Consider the following 15,330-nt stretch of genomic DNA (forward strand, 5'->3'; position numbering starts at 1 on the left):
CTGAATCGCAAGATGGATCACATCAGACCATGAATTTATTAACGTGGACCCCGACTTAAACAAGTTGAAAAACTTATTGAGGTGTTACCATTTAGTGGTCAATTGTACGGAATATGTACTGTACTGTGCAATCTACTAATAAAAGTTTCAATCAATCAATCATGGAAAGGCTTGTTGAAATGCGAAAATTGGATATGAGAGCAACCAGCATGGACGAATAGAACAGACAAGCCATTATAATGTCTGCTCGCTTGGAAAAACAAAAATCCTAATCTAGGATTTGACTCCCTGGAATGGCCTTGACGCTGCAAAACAGTAGCTGGCTGTTCTGAAAACATCCCTCGAGGACACCTCAATCATAGACGCTTTTGACCTCCCTCAATCCTCAACGACACTTGGGAGTCAAACTTTGCTTGCATTGCATGCAGAACGGATCCAGGCCTATAGACACAGGATACTACACCCAAGACAATGGGCATATACACAAACACAACACCCCACAGCTTGATTCCCCTTCGGGGTGATGGACGGCTGAGTAGCGCTTTTTAGCGGCAGCCATGGCTCCAACTAGCCTTTAAATAGACCTGTCATGTCTGTGATCATGTTTTGTTCGGTTTTGTTTTTGTACTCTTTGTGCACTTTTGTCACCATAGCAACCCATTAGTTTTCACCTGTCATGTCACGCACCTGTTTCACGTTTTGAGTCACGCACCTGTCTTCACTGATCATGTCACCATTTAAGCTGTCTGTTTCTGTTGTTCATCCTCGTGACATTCTCTATCTATCCATCCGTGCTACACATGATAGTCCTGCTACCATAGTTCCATGCCAAGTCAGTTTTGTTTATTAATGCCACAGTTAGTGTTTTTGTTTCATTGTTCATAGTTTCTGCCTTTTGTGCAAGTTTTGTTTCATTAGCCAAGTTTTTGTACTTCCGCCTTGTGCGCGCTTTTTGTTTATTCCTGTTTGTAGTCATTATTAAATCATGTACCCACCTTCATGCCACGTGTGGTCCAAATCATTTGCACCGCGGGAGAACAAATCACGCCAAAGTCCTAGTCTTGACAAGACCCCCCTTTTAGACCAGTTGATCTGCTGTTTCTTTTCTGCTCTGCCCCCCTCTCCTTCGTGGAGGGGTGGGCACAGCTTCGGTGGCCACGGATGAAGCGCTGGCTGTCCAAAGTCAGACCCGGGGTGTAGCTCGTCTGTGCATCGGTTGGGGACGTCTCTGCACTGCTGACCTGTCTCCGCTCGGGATGGTCTCCTGCTGGCCCCACTATGGACTGGACTCTCACTATTATGTTAGATCCACTATGTACTGGACTCTCACTATTATGTTAGATCCACTATGGACTGGACTCTCACTATTATGTTAGATCCACTATGGACTGGACTCTCACACTATTATGTTAGATCCACTATGGACTGGACTCTCACTATTATGCTAGATCCACTATGGACTGGACTCTCACACTATTATGTTAGATCCACTATGGACTGGACTCTCACTATTATGTTAGATCCACTATGGACTGGACTCTCACAATATTATGCTAGATCCACTATGGACTGGACTTTCACAATATTATGCTAGATCCACTATGGACTGGACTCTCACAATATTATGCTAGATCCACTATGGACTGGACTCTCACTATTATGTTAGATCCACTATGGACTGGACTCTCACACTATTATGTTAGATCCACTATGGACTGGACTCTCACAATATTATGCTAGATCCACTATGGACTGGACTCTCACAATATTATGCTAGATCCACTATGGACTGGACTCTCACTATTATGTTAGATCCACTATGGACTGGACTCTCACTATTATGTTAGATCCACTATGGACTGGACTCTCACACTATTATGTTAGATCCACTATGGACTGGACTCTCACTATTATGCTAGATCCACTATGGACTGGACTCTCACTATTATGCTAGATCCACTATGGACTGGACTCTCACACTATTATGTTAGATCCACTATGGACTGGACTCTCACTATTATGTTAGATCCACTATGGACTGGACTCTCACAATACTATGCTAGATCCACTATGGACTGGACTTTCACAATATTATGCTAGATCCACTATGGACTGGACTCTCACAATATTATGCTAGATCCACTATGGACTGGACTCTCACAATATTATGCTAGATCCACTATGGACTGGACTCTCACAATATCATGCTAGATCCACTATGGACTGGACTCTCACAATATTATGCTAGATCCACTATGGACTGGACTCTCACAATATTATGCTAGATCCACTATGGACTGGACTCTCACAATATTATGCTAGATCCACTATGGACTGGACTCTCACAATATTATGCTAGATCCACTCGACGTCCATTGCACCGGTTGCCCAGGGGGGGGGTCCCCACATCTGCGGTCCCCTCCAAGGTTTCTCATTGTCCCATTGGGTTGAGTTTTTCCTTGCCCTGATGTGGGCTCTGAGCCGAGGATGTCGTTGTGGCTTGTGCAGCCCTTTGAGACACTCGTGATTTAGGGCTATATAAGTAAACATTGATTGATTGATCTGTTGCGAATTGTTGTGATTATATGTAACATGTTTATGTGTGCTATGGCAAATTAGTTTTTTTCCCTTGGACTCAGGCTGGACCCCCTCCCGAGTGTCCAGCCTTTGACTGGTATTTTTTTTACTCTTCCCCCCGTCCCCGATATCACCTTTTTCCCCACCTTTTTTAAGGAGCGCCGTAAGTGGCTGATCCCTTGGCGGTCCTGTTCTTGTCTCCCAGTAATGTATGTCTGCTCTTAGTGGGACTGTGCCGTAAAATGTTATTTCAGTTCTTATATGTCTTGTACATGTTAAAGAATGGACAATAAACAGCATCTTGAATCTTAAATATGTTTAGAAAGTCAGGAAATACGTCCCTGGACACATGAGGACTTTGAATATGACCAATGTATGTTCCTGTAACTACTTAATGACTAAATTTGTGGTATCATCCAAAACTAATGTAAAGTATCCAAACAACAGAAGAATAAGTGATTATTACATTTTAACAGAAGTGTAGATAGAACATGTTAAAAGAGAAAGTGAGCAGATATTAACAGTAAATTAACAAGTATATTAATAATTAGGGATGTCCGATAATGGCTTTTTGCCGATATCCGATATTCCGATATTGTCCAACTCTTTAATTACCGATACCGATATATACAGTCGTGGAATTAACACATTATTATGCCTAATTTGGACAACCAGGTATGGTGAAGATAAGGTCCTTTTTTTTAAATTAATAAAATAAAATAAGATAAATAAATTAAAAACATTTTCTTGAATAAAAAAGAAAGTAAAACAATATAGAAACAGTTACATAGAAACTAGTAATTAATGAAAATGAGTAAAATTAACTGTTAAAGGTTAGTACTATTAGTGGACCAGCAGCACGCACAATCATGTGTGCTTACGGACTGTATCCCTTGCAGACTGTATTGATATATATTGATATATAATGTAGGTACCAGAATATTAATAACAGAAAGAAACAACCCTTTTGTGTGAATGAGTGTAAATGGGGGAGGAAGGTTTTTTGGGTTGGTGCACTAATTGTAAGTGTATCTTGTGTTTTTTATGTTGATTTAATAATTTTTTTTTTAAAAAAACAACAAAAAAAAGATACTGATAATAAAAAAAAAACATACCGATAATTTTCGATATTACATTTTAAAGCATTTATCGGCCATCTCTATTAATAATCCATTTCCTACCACTTGTCCCTCATAATGTTGACAAAATAATAGAATGATAAATGACACAATATGTTACTGCATACGTCAGCACACTAATTAGGAGCCTTTGTTTGTTTATTTACTACTAAAAGACAAGTTGTCTAGTATGTTTACTATTTTATTTAAGGACAAACTTGCAATAAGAAACATATGTTTAATGTACCGTAAGATTTGTTGTTAAAATAAAGCCAATAATGGCATTTTTTTGTGGTCCCCTTTATTTAGAAAAGTACCAAAAAGTATCGAAAAATACATTTTGGTACTGGTACCAATATATATATATATATATATATATATATATATATATATATATATATATATATATATATATATATATATATATATATATATATATATATATATATATATATATATATATTAATAGAGTAGCAAATATTTGTAAATGTCAGTTTTTTTCTGTCAAGAACTTTTTTGATTTTATCAAATGACTGCAATTAAACAAGGAGTGAAACATTGAAAGGGGTCTAAATACCTTCCATACCCACTTTTTATAGTCCGGCTCCCGGCCATTATTCTTTTAACCCAATGTGGCCCCCAAGTTACAAAGTTTGGGGACCCCTGATATAAACTGTTTAATTCCTGAATCAACAAAGGTAGCGGTGACTTTTTTTTTACAGTTACAAATACAGAGATTTACGCTTTAGAATAAGCAAGTTGTAGGATTGTGTTGCAACAATGCATGAAGCCACTGCAGTTCCCCTTTGAGGCCTAATGAAAAGCAGAAATGTGCAGCATTGGTTGAAATGTTGTTGGTCAACCCTTCAAGGATGGGGCAAGCATTCTCATTTCAACATATCATCCCCTTAGTTAGTTATTAACAGTTTGGCTCTGTTGGGAAGCAGCAGACGATTACAATTAAACAGAAAGCAAAATAATCATTTACGTGACACAGTGAGCTTCAACTATGTATCGAAGTTCAATGCTTGAAAAACAGCATTGGACATTGTTCCGCATTTATGATAATCACTGCTTATGTTGCCCTTTCCCGTCAACATAATAAAGAAGCAATACACTAAGATTGTCACAGATTACGGGCTCTTAAATCACAGGCGCTGTATAAAAGTAAGTCACTTCACTTACTGGAAAATTAGCGTGCAAGTATTAGCGTCATCCATTGCCATGAATTGATTAACGTAGACCCCGACTTAAACAAGTTGAAAAACTTATTCGGGTGTTACCATTTAGTGGTCAATTGTACGGAATATGTACTGTACTGTGCAATCTACTAATAAAAGTCTCAATCAATCAATCAATCCACAAGGGGGCAGCGAAGTCTTCAGGGTTACAACAGCAAATCAAATCAGCGTTTGGCCCACAGTTGGCCCTTGTAGGCAAAGGTTTGGGCGCCCCTGGTAAACGGCAGACATCTATCCATGAAAATATGGGGAAGCTGCTGATGGTGTGTTTGACTAAGACGCAGCGAGAAGGCGATACCATAGGACAGGGGTGTCAAACTCATTTTGGCTCAGGGGCCCGCATGGAGGAAATTTTGTGGACTAGAACTAAAAAATATAGACAACTTCACATTGTTTTCTTTGTCTTACTCTGGCCAAAAATAGAGCTAACACATTCTGAAAATATTACATTAAAAATATAGAAAAAAAATAGCGGCAGCGGTAAAGTTTAGATCCATGAAGGAAAGAAGAAAGTAAATGAATGTCTATAACTGAATACATTTACATATGCATAATCATGTGTTTTCTTTTGTATTGTTTTTTTATGAATTAAGTAACGTTTATGACAACATTTTTCCAAAAGACAATATAGAATGTGAGATATAACAGGATAATGCATACATTTATCAATTGTTTTCTCCAAACGGTTACAAAAAAGTGGAACCCCCATTTTTATGACTTGACGGGATCCCTGGGACCTCGTTTTGAGAATTCCTAGCGCCAACACTGATGGAGTATTGGTGCATGCAAAACAGCAGCAGGCAGCTGTGGTCTGCGGGCTAATACTAATACTAATCAAATATCATCCCGGGGGTCATAGATCATTAATTCCTTGACTTTGACACATAGCATCTAGTGGTACACCAAAAGTTGATTTTAATACTAGTCAAATATCATCCCGGGGGTCATAGATCATTCATTCCTTGACTTTGACACGTAGCATCTAGTGGTACACCAAAAGTTGTTTTTAATACTAATCAAATATCATCCCGGGGGCCATAGATCATTCATTCGTGGGCCAGATCCGGCCCGCAAATGACTTTGACACACCTTCCATAGGAGCACACTCTCCAGGGTAAATGCTGTACATTATCATTGCATTACTTCATAAAACTACTGTCTGTTGGTTGGTTGAAGTTTATTTGGAACATGTATGCAATTTCAACATGATGCATCACATATTTCGCTTTTTTAATTAATTTTATTTCTTCTAACATGTCCGAAAAGGAGCACAAAGAAGCAAAGCAAAGTAGTTGTTAGTAGTACATTATATTGTATTGTTTTTCATATACATTTCTTATCTGAAAGTTTGTTTTTCTTTAAAAAATGGCATGTTAGAGGTTCAAATTGTGCTGGGGGGGCCAAGCACCAATGAAATTGATTTCAATTCAACTCAATGGGCGACATTGATTTGTGATACAATCGTTTTGAGTTACGAGCTCCGTCACAAAACCAATTAAGCTGGTAAGTTGAGGTACTACTGTAGTTCGTACTTTTTCAAGCCTTATGCGTCACGTTTTGACTTTTTTTAACCTTGTCTACTGCTGTGGAATAAACATTCCAATTTTACGCAACCTTGGTTCCTTCTCAATGATTACAAACCAGATCAGCTTCATTTTTATCTTAATGCGCTGGCGTGTAGTCGCCAGCCAACCTTATTCAAGAATCTAGAAAGGCCTGTTATACAGTAATGTACGTCACTGTCATAGACAAAGAAACAAAGATACCACACACCAATTATGTGAAATTGCAAAATTGGTTGTGGTTGGTAATCACTGCTTTAGTGGAGACACGTGTGCCCCCTGCAGGTTAGATGATAAATTGCATAACCTTAGTGAAGATCTGGGCAAATTAAGGCCCGGGGGCCATATGCGGCCCGTTAAGCTTTTCAATCTGGCCCGCCGGACATTCCCAAATAATTTTTTAGATCTTTAAGATGGAAAGTGTAGCTGCCATTATGATGTGCAGTGATATTTTCTAATGACCGTAAGTCTTGAACTATAGAAAGTATTTCAATGGTTGGAATCTGCACTTTTGCATGATATACTGCACTGCAAAAAGTCAGTGTTCAAAAACAAGAAAAAAAATTACAAAAATGAGGGGTATTTTACTTGAACTAAGGAAAATTATCTGCCAATAGAACAAGAAAATTCAGCTTGTCAAGACTTTCCAAAACAAGTAAAATTAGCTAACCTCAATGAACCCAAAACTACCTTAAATAAGTATATTCTCACTAATAACAAGTGCACTTTTCTTGGTAGAAAAAAAAATGAGACCTTTTTGCTCAATATGTTGAAAAATATTCTTAAATTAAGTAAATGCTAGTGCCATTATCTTGACATAATGATATGCGCTCGGCATCATGATTGAAATTATTACTAAAAAAGTAGTTTTATACTCGTGAGTGTTAATGACACAGCTTTACAACAGTTGATATTCTAGTTTCAAGCATGTTTTACTCAATATAGGTCATCAAATCTCAGCAACCAGCTGTAATATCTTACTGAGATCATTTAGGACCAAAACACTTAAAACAAGTAAAACACTCTAACATAAAATCTGCTTAGTGAGAAGAATTATCTTATCAGACAGAAAATAAGCAAATATCACCCTTATTTGAGATATTTAATCTTACTTAGATTTCAGTTTTTGCAGTGTAGTTACTGTGGTAATCTAATTAGTTACTATGGTCATCTAAGTCAGTGGTCCCCAACCACCGGGCCGCGGCCCGGTACCGGTCCGTGGATCGATTGGTACCGGGCCGCACAAGAAATAAATAAAAAATAATAATAATTAAAAAATAAATAAAAATTTCTTTAAATTAAATCAACATAAAAAACACAAGATACACTTACAATTAGTGCACCAACCCAAAAATCCTCCCTCCCCCATTTACACTCATTTGCACAAAAGGGTTGTTTCTTTCTGTTATTAATATTTCTGGTTCCTACATTATATATCAATACAGTCTGCAGGGATAAGCACACATGATTGTATTTTTTTATGACCAAAAAAAAAAAAAAAAAAAAATCCCATACAGGTAGGCCTTGTTATCTAATCACCTGTTGCCTTTATTAGCAGCAGCCGGTATGAGACACGTGGTTGGAGTTGGAGGTGCTGATGAGCGGACGCAGGAGGAAAAGACACGGGGCTGGAACGCATAAGCCTCTTGATATTTATGAAAATAAAACAGTGTTATACCCTGAATACCGGGCTCTCCTGGCAGTGTGTGGTGGTCCGAAGAACCCACTAGAGGGCAACCTCTACAATGGCACAATAACTTAAAAATACAACTACGACAACTTCCGATTGTTTTCTTTGTTTCACGTCGGGTCAAAATAGAACAAGCACATTCTGAAAATGTATACATCGGCAATAATCCTCTTGACCAAACACTTCAAATTAGTTGAAAATCCAGAGGGAAAAATTGGCGCGGTTTCAAAAACACCATGAAGAACACAATGAACTTAGACCTCAGGTGTCAAACTCAAGGCCCGGGAGCGAGACCTGGCCCGCCACATTATTTTGAATGGCCCGTGAAAGCTTGGAAATAATATGTATCAATGAAGTACTTTATCTTTCTTTCTTTTTCTATTTTGACAGAAAAAGACACAATGCATGGAGTTATATATCTTTTAAACTTTATCTATCTAATAATGCGACAGATATTATATTCGAAACATGTTTGGGGTAAAAACATACGTAAATATCTACTTAGCCTTATGATTTCAAAGCAAGTTATCCATCAAATTGTACACTGTAAACATGACAATATATATATCTTTTTTTTTTAAACAGCTGTCTTCAGAATCCTACCTAAAAAAAAAAAAACGGTACCATTTACGGCAGGGGTCACCAACCTTTTTGAAACCAAGAGCTACTTCTTGGGTACTGATTAATGCGAAGGGCTACCAGTTTGATACACACTTGAATAAATTGCCGGAAATAGCCAATTTGCTCAATTTACCTTTAACTCTATGTTATTATTAATAATTAATGATATTTACACTTAATTGAACGGTTTAAAAGAGGAGAAAACATGAAAAAAATGAAAAATTTTGAAACAGTTTATCTTCAATTTCGACTCTTTAAAATTCAAAATTCAACTGAAAAAAAGAAGACAAAAACTAGCTAATTTGAATCTTTTTGAAAAAATTTAAAAAATAATTTATGGAACATCATTAGTAATTTTTCCTGATTAAGATTAATTTTAGAATTTTGATGACATGTTTTAAATAGGTTAACATCCAATCTGCACTTTGTTAGAATATATAACAAATTGGACCAAGCTATATTTCTAACAAAGACAAATCATTATTTCTTCTAGATTTTCCAGAACAAAAATTTTAAAAGAAATTCAAAAGACTTTGAAATAAGATTTAAATTTGATTCTACAGATTTTCTTGATTTGCCAGAATTTTTTTTTAAAATTTTAATCATAATAAGTTTGAAGAAATATTTCACAAATATTCTTCGTCGAAAAAACAGAAGCTAAAATGAAGAATTAAATTAAAATTGATTTATTATTCTTTACAATAAAAATAACAAATTTACTTGAACATTGATTTAAATTGTCAGGAAAGAAGAGGAAGGAATTTAAAAGGTAAAAAGGTATACGTGTTTAAAAATCCTAAAATCATTTTTAAGGTTGTATTTTTTTTCTAAAATTGTCTTTCTGAAAGTTATAAGAAGCAAAGTAAAAAAATTAATGAATTTATTTAAACAAGTGAAGACCAAGTCTTTAAAATATTTTCTTGGATTTTCAAATTCTATTTGAGTTTTGTCTCTCTTAGAATTAAAAATGTCAGGCAAAGCGAGACCAGCTTGCTAGTAAATAAATACAATTTAAAAAATAGAGGCAGCTCACTGGTAAGTGCTGTTATTTGAGCTATTTTTAGAACAGGCCTGCGGGCTACCTGGTGCCCGCGGGCACCACGTTGGTGACCCCTGATTTACAGTAATACACTGTGAAAACAGCAACCATATTTTTTATGCAAAAAAAACTAACAAAACTGGCAGTGACAATTTTACTGTAAATTTTATGGTAAAATTCTGCCATTTTTTGGACCGCAAAATCCAGATATATTTTTTTTCTTACAGTGTAGGTAAAATATACATTTACTAATCAAATGCATAGGTAATGGTGTGACAATATCATGCAGCTAATCCTTATACATGTATGTTTCTGCAATGTGGCCCTCAATGAAAACGAGTTTGACACCTCTGAATCAGACTTAATCTCAGTGTATCTACAAAGCAATTCAACTTTAACTCCCAGCATATCTTGGATTGAACAAAAAAACAAAATAAAGCATAAATAAAAAACTATTCTATGTATCAACTCCCTCATTTGTCATTTCCACTGGTCACTTTCTTTAAATTTGCACAGAAGACAATCATTTTCACATAACTATATCACTGCAGTATTTTAATTGGGGTTACCAATTGTTTATTTTACTCCTGTTTGTTTTACGTTGGGTAGAGGGGGAGGAGTCACAGCCTCGCTTTACCGTGTAACTCTTGCTTTTGCGACATCCAGTGGACACATTCAGAACAGCAGTTTCTTTAATTTAAAAATGCAGGTCAATTTTACACTTTGCAAACTCATCTTGCGGGCCTGATGTTTGACATCCCTGCACTACATAAAAACATTGTGAAAGCAGTGTAAATAGTTGAAAAAATATACGACAAACACTTTTAAAAGACACTAAATTACTTTTAAGTGACAGGTGGTTTAAGCAAATAAACTTCCCGTCAAATAGACACCATTAAAAAAAAAAAAACCCCACCTGATATTCTCGAGAGTTGAGTAAGAAACTATATTGACCGTCATTTTAAGAAATATGGAATATTATGAGTCTCATATGTTTGAGTGATGCCCTGCTAAGTTGTTTTTTTGTGATGAAGCAAATAACTCAACATTACATCATACAGTCCTTCTGGAAAGTATTCACAGCGCTTCACTTGTTCCACATTTTGTTAAGTTGCAGCCTTATTCCAAAATTGAATAAATTAATTTTGTCCTCAAAATTCTACACACACTACTCCATAATGACAATGTGAAAACGTTTTTTTGTAAAGCTTTTTTTAAATGTATTAAAAATAAAAAACTAAGAAATCACATGTACAAAACCCAAAACCAGTGAAGTTGGCACATTGTGTAAATGGTCAATAAAAACAGAACACTTCCTGCTCTGTATAGAAGCCCCACCCACTGTGTTTGTGCCAGGTCTGCATGAATCAGACCTTCATATGTCACTCAAAAGTGCAGATTATAACCATTGGAATCATTTCTATCGTTTGAAAATATTCAGCAGGCTGCATTGAAATGTTTATTATGTTGTATTATGTCCAGATAACCCAGTTAACTGCCTTGTTATGCTGCTTTGCATGACTTCAAAACTTACACCTCATTGGCGGGTTCTGAGATAGGATCAATTGCTTCAGTCTTAATATACCAGAAGTGAATCTTGCTTTTATACACTACCGTTCAAAAGTTTGGGGTCACATTGAAAAGTCCTTATTTTTGAAGGAAAAGCACTGTACTTTTCAATGAAGATAACTTTAAACTAGTCTTAACTTTAAAGAAATACACTCTATACATTGCTAATGTGGTAAATGACTATTCTAGCTGCAAATGTCTGGTTTTTGGTGCGATATCTACATAGGTGTACAGAGGCCCATTTCCAGCAACTATCACTCCAGTGTTCTAATGGTACAATGTGTTTGCTCATTGGCTCAGAAGGCTAATTGATGATTAGAAAACCCTTGTGCAATCATGTTCACACATCTGAAAACAGTTTAGCTCGTTTAAGAAGCTACAAAACTGACCTTCCTTTGAGCAGATTGAGTTTCTGGAGCATCACATTTGTGGGGTCAATTAAACGCTCAAAATGGCCAGAAAAAGAGAACTTTCATCTGAAACTCGACAGTCTATTCTTGTTCTTAGAAATGAAGGCTATTCCACAAAATTGTTTGGGTGACCCCAAACTTTTGAACGGTAGTGTATATATATATATATATATATATATATATATATATATATATATATATATATATATATATATATATATATATATATTTTTTTTTTTTTTTTACACTGAATTTTTATACAGTGCATTTTTTTACAATGAATTTTTCAGCTCTTAATTTTTTTTACACTGAATTTTTATACATACATTTTTTACACTGAATTTTTATACAGTGAATTTTTTTACACTGAATTTTTCAGCTATTAATTTTTTTAAACTGAATTTTTATACATTATTTTTTTACACTGAATTTTTTATACAGTTCATTTTTTTAACTCTGAATTTTTTTACACTGAATTTTTCAGCTCTTAATTTTTTTACACTGAATTTTTATACATACATTTTTTACACTGAATTTTTATACAGTGAATTTTTTTAACTCTGAACTTTTTTACCCTGAATTTTTCAGCTCTGAATTTTTTTTACACAGAATTTTTATACATACATTTTTTACACTGAATTTTTATACAGTTCATATTTTTAACTCCGAATTTTTTACACTGAATTTTTATACAGTGAATTTTTTAACTCTGAATTTTTTTATCCTGAATTTTTTTTACACAGAATTTTTATACATACATTTTTTACACTGAATTTTTATACAGTTCATTTTTTTAACTCTGAATTTCTTTACTCTGAATTTTTCAGCTCTTTAATTTTTTTAACATTGAATTTTTATACATAAATTTTTTACACAGAATTTTTATACGGTGAATTTTTTTATCCTGAAATTTTCAGCTCTGAATTTTTTTTACACAGAATTTTTATACATACATTTTTTTAACTCTGAATTTTTTTAAACTGGATTTTTCAGCGCTTAATTTTTTTTACACTGAATTTTTATACAGTGATTTTTTTTTACAAAAAAGTTTAATTGTCAGCATAATTCAGTTCACAAAATTTAAATGCAACTAAATCAGTGACGAAAAGTCAGTGTCAAAAAAAAGCTTTTGTAATAAAGACACAAATGAACCTTTATAGTGCAAGTTTGTTGTATTCGCACACATTCAGCACACGGGGTCCTCGTTGTGGATGGACTCATCTTGTACCAAAGGTTAAAAGTGAAATATTCCCACACTAGTGTGGTGACATTTGGTTTCGTTTTGTCCATTTTTGCTAGTATTTGTGTTGCCGGGCTAACTTGTTGCACTGTGTGATGCTCGCGGGCCAGCGGCGCCACCTCGCTGCACAAAGAGTCTAGGACACTTAAAGGAGGACAAGAGGATACACCCCCTTCTTCTCATTCCGCTATGGCGCAAACGCGCGTAGATGTTGAAATCGTCAATGTTTTTGAAGCATGCACAGGAAAACTTACCGACTTCATTTTCATTTATCATCGGTTAATTGAAATTACCACATGTAACCTCCAATGAAGCTGGAGGAACATCTCAAAGATGATCAGTAGAAACTCACTTTTGAGCTTGATAGAAAAGGCTGTAAATACTTATGTACATGTGATTTTTTATTTCAATACATCCATTTTGCAATAAGGCTACAACAAAAAGTGAAGCGCTGCGAATACTTTCCGCATGCACTGTATTTCAAGACGTCTATCTGGTGCGAGTTTAATCCTTCTATATACAGTATAATAAGCCCTATGGATGAACCTGATCTTTCAACATCCCACTGCAAATATGGTGTGAACATGCTGGGCAAACACCCTGTCCTGCCTTGTAGTTCCCTCCTCAAATTTACACACGTGACATCTAAAAGTGCAGATTGAAAGAAATGATCTCACCTTAATGCAATGTGAGGAAACAATACACACAGTATCTACACTACGGTGCAAAGGCTTGAGGCAGCCATTATTAGAATGGCCACATAGAAATGGTAAAATACAGACTTGCACCAAGGCCAAAGCAGTGTTTCCCACACACTAAACAACATACTTGTGGTGGTGGGCACGTGAGTAGAGGCAATCAGCAATGATGCATCTATAAAAATGTAAAAAAAAGGCAAAAACATTTTTTTAGGCATAATCTAAAAACAAATCTCTGGCATTATTAATTAGTATTAAGAAATATATTTCTTTATCCATCCATCCATCTTCCGCTTATCCGAGGTCGGGTCGCGGGGGCAGCAGCCTAAGCAGGGAAGCCCAGACTTCCCTCTCCCCAGCCACTTCGTCTAGCTCCTCCCGGGGGATCCCGAGGCGTTCCCAGGCCAGCCGGGAGACGTAGTCTTCCTAATGTGTCCTGGGTCTTCCCCGTGGCCTCCTACCGGTCGGACGTGTCCTAAACACCTCCCGAGGGAGGCGTTTGGGTGGCATCCTGAGCAGATGTCCGAACCACCTCATCTGGCTCCTCTCCATGTGGAGGAGCAGCGGCTTTAGTTTGAGCTCCTCCCGGATGGCAGAGCTTCTCACCCTATCTCTACCGCCACCCGGCGGAGGAAACTCATTTCGGCCGCTTGTACCCGTGATCTTGTCCTTTCGGTCATAACCCAAAGCTCATGACCATAGGTGAGGATGGGAACGTAGATCGACCGGTAAATTGAGAGCTTTGCCTTCCGGCTCAGCTCCTTCTTCACCACAACGGATCGATACAGCGTCCGCATTACTGAAGACGCCGCACCGATCCACCTGTCGACCTCACGATCCACTCTTCCCTCATTCGTGAACAAGACTCTGAGGTACTTGAACTCCTTCACTTGGGGTTAGATCTTCTCCCCAACCCGGAGATGGCACTCTACCGTTTTCCGGGCGAGAACCATGGACTCGGACTTGGAGGTGCTGATTCTCAACCAAGTCGCTTCACACTCGGCTGCGAAGCGATCCAGTGAGAGCTGAAGATCCTGGCCAGATGAAGCCATCAGGACCATATCATCTGCAAAAAACAGAGACCTAATCCTGCAGCCACCAAACCGGATCCCCTCAACGCCCTGACTGCGCCTAGAACAGGGATGTCTAACATGCGGCCCGTGGGCCGGATCAGGCCCTCGAACAGGTTCAATCCGGCCCGCGAGATGAGTCAGTGTAAAATTAGCTGCATTTTAAAATTAAATAAACTGTTTTTCTAAATGTGTCCACTGGATGTCGCAATAGCAATTCTGTTAGGCAAGCAAATTGTTTATATTGGGGCGAGCAAGTATACCAAGCAAGAGGTACACAGTAGCGGGGCTGGGACTCCTCCCCCCTGACCCAACGTAAAACACACAGGAGTAAAATAAACAATTGGTAACCCCACTTAAAATGCTGCATGAGACACATTGATATGGTTCTGTGAAAATTAGTTTCTTCTGTGAAAATTCAAAGAAAGTGAACAGTGGAAAGACAAATGAGGTAGTTGATACATAGAGGAGTTTTTATTTATGCTTTCTTATGTT

This window comes from Entelurus aequoreus, linkage group LG21 (genome assembly GCF_033978785.1).
Source record: "Entelurus aequoreus isolate RoL-2023_Sb linkage group LG21, RoL_Eaeq_v1.1, whole genome shotgun sequence".
Lineage (NCBI taxonomy): Eukaryota > Metazoa > Chordata > Actinopteri > Syngnathiformes > Syngnathidae > Entelurus > Entelurus aequoreus.